Source organism: Gossypium hirsutum, chromosome A08 (assembly GCF_007990345.1).
Source record: "Gossypium hirsutum isolate 1008001.06 chromosome A08, Gossypium_hirsutum_v2.1, whole genome shotgun sequence".
Taxonomy (NCBI): Eukaryota; Viridiplantae; Streptophyta; class Magnoliopsida; order Malvales; family Malvaceae; genus Gossypium; species Gossypium hirsutum.
The window spans coordinates 12240673-12247792 of NC_053431.1; the positions used below are offsets into that span (position 1 = coordinate 12240673).

The 7120-nt window shown below is 31.4% G+C and overlaps 2 long non-coding RNA genes across 2 annotated transcripts; one reads left to right on the forward strand and one right to left on the reverse strand.

Annotated features, from left to right (window-relative positions):
- Positions 1-697: 697 nt before the first annotated feature.
- Positions 698-2051, forward strand: LOC107951816 (uncharacterized). The gene is made up of 4 exons (XR_001698629.2): positions 698-922; positions 1139-1370; positions 1466-1550; positions 1658-2051. It is a non-coding gene; the product is annotated as an uncharacterized lncRNA (long non-coding RNA).
- Positions 2052-4097: 2046 nt separating this feature from the next.
- Positions 4098-5744, reverse strand: LOC107934588 (uncharacterized). The gene is made up of 3 exons (XR_001693953.2): positions 5628-5744; positions 4518-4639; positions 4098-4212 (listed from the first exon to the last, which is right to left on the reverse strand). It is a non-coding gene; the product is annotated as an uncharacterized lncRNA (long non-coding RNA).
- Between the last annotated feature and the right edge of the window lie 1376 nt (positions 5745-7120).

Here is a 7120-nt window from a genome sequence, read left to right on the forward strand (position 1 = left end):
AAATTAGATGTTTTCATTCAAGTATTAGCTAAATAACATAAAAAAAAAGTTTGAAATTTATTATTAGCGTAACAATTTAATATCAAAATAGTTAATATATTTTTAAAAAAACATGTAATATATTTTATTTATGTTAAACAGATTAAATAATATTACTTTATATTAATTAAAAAAATTTACATTATTTAATGAATTAAAAAAATAAACATCTAATATTTCATGCAATTAGCTTGAAGAAATTTTTATACTAATAAATATTCAGTTTTTTATTTACTATATTACCGAGTTTACTATTTTAAATAATTTTGTATTATTTATAAAATTTATCGCATTTATGAGTAAGAATTCTAATTTTATTGAAATATCTGATTAAATAAATTTAGTCTAATTTTAATTTTTCAAGCTTTGATCCTCATACTTCACAAAATCTAAGATGTTAGTCAAATTGTTGATAAATATATGAACTTAGATAAGTTATTTTTGTAAATTTGTTGCATATAAATTGTTTTCTTTTAAAGAAAACTGACAAGGCTTTATTAGACAGAAAAACTGAAACACATAAAAGTGATAGCCTACAAAACCCAATCCAATGAAAAATAGAATAACAAAATCCAAAAAGAAAAACGAATCCCATGAAAAAAAACACAAAAAAATAAAAATTAAAAAAAAAAGCAAATAAAATGAAATGCCCCAAGCCACTCCTCCAGTCAGTAAAATAGTTGGCACCCACTCCTTAGAAAATATCCAAACCCTCAAAACTTGTCAGTACCAGTTTCCAAAAACCAACAGCCTTTCAAAATCAAAACCATTTGCTATTCATTCCTCTCCCTAAAGCCTACCTCTTCCTCTTTTGTCAATCTAATTCCCTCCTTCTCCTCCCCCATAATCTATCATCAACGACTATCAGCACACTTCCAATTAGGTAACTCTCTCTTCTATTCTATAAGCAATCTGTGGCTAAACTATGTGCTAGGGTATTAGCAGATCTGGGTATGTGTTTGAACTTGATACTATGAAAACTCATTTTCAACTGTTGTATGTCCCAAATAATCGCCTCTATCTCCAATTTATCTCGGATGTCCGATTGACTTTTTTTAATAATGGTTCTTGCATCTCTTTCTATGGTAACTGATGAAAGGCCCAAATGGTTTGCCAAAAGCAACGCTTGAAGGCACGCATATCCTTTCATTGCAAACAGCGAAGCAATCTTCTTGTGTAGTGTATGTTTCGAAGCCAAAATCTAACCTCGAGGTTTACAAACAACCACTCCAGGTCCAGATCTCACCAAACTTTGATTATAAGCTGCATCAAAATTAACTTTGACATCAGAACCTAATGGCGCACACCATTCCTCATTAACAACATATCTTGTAAACTTCTTATCTTTTAAACTGTCAATCTCTCCAATAGATCTTGTTATCCAATCCGATATTTCTTTTCCTTTAATCTGACTCCCCTCATGCAGGACTAGATTTCTATTTGTCCAAATTCCATAGATTGCACAACAAAATAATCTGCACTGGCCACTGGAACTCATTCGAAAAATCCAGGTAAACCAATCTTCGTCGTTCATATCAAAATTAGAAAAAATCCAGTTTAGATTTAAATAATCCCAAACTTCTATTGATATAGGACATTCTTTGGAAACATGATACAGGGACTCTATTGCTCCACGACACCTGGACACAAGATATCTCCTCTAATCCTTCTGTGTTGGAGATTAACAAAAGTAGGCAGGAAATTCCAAGTGGTTTTCCACAAATAAATTTTTACTTTTGAAGGGATTTTTAGATATTGTATAGCTCCCAAGACTCATAATGTCTATAATTAGGGTTAAAAGTACCTTTATGTAATAGTTTATAGGTGCTTCAGATAGAAAATTCCCTAAAAGATTCCCCCTCCAAACCCATATATCTTCAATCCCTTCCCAAGCAAAGGAGTTCATAAGATTTTCAACGCAATCTCATCAGAAAAGGTACTGTTAATTAGATTTACTTTCTATTCCTAGTATCTACATCAATGAAATCAAAAGCTAAGAGCACGTTTGGTTCGCTGTATTGGATTAGAGGTGTATTGGATTGGATTAGAGGTGTAATGGAATAGAGGTGTAATAGCAAATCAACTGTTTGGTTGAATGTAATGGAATAGAGGCGTAATAGTAAAACTGTGTTTGGTTGAATGTAATAGAGGTGTAATAGCATAATGGAGAAAACTAAAATGACCAGAATACCCTTAGCATAAATTTGTTTTGGTAAATGATTATTGTTATTGTTATTTAAATTTTAATAAGATTATTTATTATCAAAAATAAATAATTTAATCATATTTAAACATAATTATTATTTAATATATTTTAATTAAAATATATAATTTAATAAAATTCTTAATAATTAGCAGAAATTTGTTTTGGTAAATTATTTTATTTAAATTTTAATAAGATTAATATCAATAATAAATAATTTAATCATATTTAAACATAATTATTATTAAATATATTTTAATTAAAATATATAATTTAATAAAATTTTTAATAATTAATATTCTTATATGAATTTACTCAAACCATAATATATGATACTGTAAAATATAAAATAACATAATTATTATTAAATATAATATAATTAAAATATATAATTTAATAAAATTCTTAATAATTAATATTCTTATATGAATTTACTCAAATCATAATATATGATTATAACTAATATGATTTAATTAAATATATGATTTAATAAAATTTAAAATTATTATAACTAATATGATTATAGTTTATGAATTTGTATAATTTAAAATAATAATTATTACATATAATTTAATAATAATATATAATTTCATAAAATTCTTGATAATAAAAATTTTCTTATATGAATTTATACAATTTAAAATAATTAATATTAAATATAATTATATAGTGATATATAATTTCATAAAATTCTTAATAATAAAATGTTCTTATATGAATTTACTAAAATCAATATATAACTTGAGAATTATATTATGCATAAACATAATTAACTTATATTAAGAAAAGGTTAGATGAAAATGAAATTGTACATTAAAATCCATATGTTATATAGTTTTACAACATCAAAAAGTTTGAACATTGATATTTAATGGTAAGAAAGAAATCTCCTAACCCATTCCAATCGGGCAACTGAAGGTAAACTAAAGAAAACGATCATTTGAGTTGGATGGTCGGGAATTTTACTCAATGCATCATACCGCTGATCATCGGTTAAACCTTCAATTGACCATAAGGCTGAATATAAATTTGAAGCTCTCTCTTCATTCATATCTGTAGTACGTACATCATCAGCATGTATTTCTTCAAGAACATCAACAGCTGTTTGAGCATCTCTCCCAGTTGCTCGATCTCTTGCGTATATGGTAGTAAGCTGGTCATAGTAAGGGAAAGTACGAAATCTGAATTGGGCGGCTTCTTTGTGACTCTGAACCAAACATATCCTTAATTTGTTGTGTGAAAGGGAGAAAAAATCTCCAACGAATTTTAATTGAAGATACTTCCTATACGGCTGACGTCTTGATAATAACATAAATATTTGTGTGTAGTTAGACAATTGACCTAAGAGGGTTTAAGAAAGTTCATAAGAAACTTTCAGTTAAGGCTTGATAATATTCAGGGCCTCACAGGTTTCCTAATTAGACCAAACAATCCAGCCTCTAATGACAATAATTGGAAGGTTTGGCATCATTGACCATAAACGCCTATGAAGGTCAAATTATGAATCAAGAATATTTCCCAAGTTGAGTTATATTGAAGCCAGGTTTAAGGATGAAACAAAAACAATTTGATAATTATTGGAAACAAGCTATTCAGTGACAATGGTACTAATTTTTCAGGAAAGGATTAATCACTTCAAACTAAAAATGCACTGAGATACAGTCAGTTACCTTCATTCGTTTATCTTCAGTAAAACCAAAATAGTCTCTTGCAAGGTTAAGCATAACAGGATCTAGCTCCACTCGCTGTGCATAAAAATTCCATTGCACTATTTCCATCAAGTGAAGTCAACTTCAAAATCAATCAGAAGATTCAATAAAATTTTTAACAAAGCAATTCCTTTTGAAAGACAGTTTAACATGTCTTTGACAGGGTAACGTAAGAATTACCTCAATTTGCATAGATTGCATACATCCATGAAGAAACATAGGAAGTAAGCCCGCACCAAGACCTATCACAACTGCTTTAACCTGAGAAAGATGACTTCTGACATGAGCAGTAGTGCAGTGCATCAAAGAAAATAAGCATCAACGATTTGAAACAAGACAAACATTATGCTACAAAGATTAGACCTCCAAATCTGAAAGTTGGCTAAAGTAGGTCTATTCCCAATACACAACAATCACATCAAATGACCACCAAATATACTTAAAACTGGCAACCATAAATTTTCAACATCTGATGAAGACGAGCAAAACAGCAATTACAGATATCTAAATAGGTGGAGGGCAAAAATCTACCAAATATTCCACAAAGAAAAGAGAATGAGCGTTACCCTATTCCCTGATGATGCCACACTTTCCAAATAGGATGAAATCAGAGAAAACCCAGAAATGATTGCTGTATGATAAGAACTGGCCAAATAACCATGATACACCTTCATTTTGCCGCTTGATTCTACATATCATGTAAAACAACATCAGAATGACACACAAGTAGTTGAAATGTGATGGAGTCAGCATTCTAACAATTTAAAAGTTAAGAAGAGTCTTGTAGATGGAAGGTAATTTCTGTACTTTGAATACAAAATGTTGCTCAATGACATGATAGAAGTGGCTCTGCTTTTATAAACAGCGACTAATAAAAAACACAGACAGAACTCAAAATTTTGCTCATTCAATGATTTCTGTCCAATTTTCTTGAAAATAGCACCATATTTCCCCCCTTTACCAATAATAATACACCAAAAGAAACAACAGTTCATTCAATGCACAGCAATTATATAAAATGAAGCATAAGAAAGGACAACTGCCCAACACTATAGATCTAAGACATCAATAGAAACGTAGAAATTCATGAGAAATGAGTCTGCAAGACCATTGTCTTCCAAGACAGTAGATTATTTCTCCAAAAACACATCCATCCAACTTGGTAACAAAGTCAACCAAAGTTTAGGAATCACCCAAAAACCACCAACGAACAAAAAAACAATGAGCTAGACATGACCAAATGAACAGTGAAATAGCAAACGATCAACTGTTTGTCAGCCTAGCATATAAGCACAAATTCACTACTTGTTTTTTCACCGTCAGGACACTATGGTCCAAGGAACAGTTTTACCTCCACTACTGAAAACTTCATACACAGAAATCACATTAAAAACTTGTTGGAACAAATATCTAACAGTCCAACATGACTTCGCATTCCAATGCACAATTTTAGATTACAGAAACAGTAGCAGAAAGGCATTCCCAGAAACTAATTCCTAGTTCTGCACCTTGCTCTTATCTCTTAAAAAAAGTAATTAAAAAAAACAGCATGGTCTAAAAGAATAGTTTCATGGGATTCCACATGTCAATGTGAAAGAAGTTTTACAACTCAAACAAACTCACCCAACATTATATAAGAGTTATTCTACCCAAAAATTTCAAAGAAAACATATTACCATTATTTCTTTTGAGGGCTCCTCTTCGTTTGGATTTGGAAGATGAACTGGTTTTCTTCTTCTCTGTTCCATAAACACTTTTGTCAAACAATCCATCCCTAGTTAGCAAAGCTTCAGACTGTACCAGGCCCTCTGTTCCATACTCAATTTGTCATACGAAAATGGAAATATGATTTACTGAAAGAAGTATATGCTTTAAACTTTTTGATGTTGCTCTTTCAAAAATCAGGATTTATAAATTACACCGCACATAATTTATATGAAATCACCATCAGAAAGCAAGGGATATTAAACCCAGAAAAACTTTCGCTAACTAAAACTACAGAAGAGTAAAAGATTCATAACCATGAAATCAGCATTAAACTACTGAAGAATAAAAAGCCACAAGTGCAATTATACAATAATTCCAATGAAATCAGCAACAATTTCATAAAATAAAATAGCAATTTCAACAGAAACTACTGAAGACTAAAGATTCATAACCATGCAAAAATATTTGATAAAAGATTGTCGAACAAAAGAATTGGCAGATTAATTTCGGTCCGAAATAAAACTCACCCGATATTGGATTAGAGGTGATGACCCGAAAAACGCTTCACTTTCAAAGGATTCACTGGATTCAGCTATCAGGTATTTCCAATTTTGTGAAAATATTGAAGAGCAGTAGAGAGTTGCAGATAGGGTTGGGAGGAAATGGGAGGAGACAGAGACTGAAGAAACGATGAGGACAGAATAATAAACAAAAACGGTGGGAGATGGAAGGAGAAATTTGAGGACAGAATAGGAGAGGGTCGGGTAGGGAGGGAGGGTAAAACAGAGAGCAGGGGACGGAAGGCGGACGTAATAGGTATTACAGGGATTTGGGAAGGGATTACAAAAGCAGCGAAAAAGGGGATTAGGTCGGGATTGGTTTACGCCCGTAATGCCTATTACAGCGAACCAAACGCCGGATTAGAGGCGTCATGTAATACGCGCGTATTCGGCCTGTATTGTATTAGGTAATACACTGAACCAAACATATCCTAAGTTTAACCTCCAGTATTAACTTGTTCATTAATTTTGTAGTTAGGGGGAACCCGAGCCAAGCATCATCTTTTACTAATATATTTGAACCTAAACCAACACTCCAACAAAACCTGTTCTGCAGAAGACCCCTAGCCGCCCACACACTTTTCCAGGTATACGAAGGTAAATTGCCTAATCTCGCATTAAAAAAATCAGAGTTCGAAAAATATTTTGCCTTTTAACACACGAGATAATAATGAATTGGGAAAATTAATAATACGCCACCCTTCTTTAGCTAGCAAAGCAACATTAAATTTTGCAAGGCTGCGAAAACCGAACCCCCCAATCTCCTTTGCTTCACTCAAACGATCCCAAGTGCACCAATGTATATCCTTCTTACCAAATCCTTCTTGCCACTAAAATTTTTCCATAATACTCTCCAATTTGTTACAAAATGTCTTACGCAATAAGAAACAAACCATCGAATA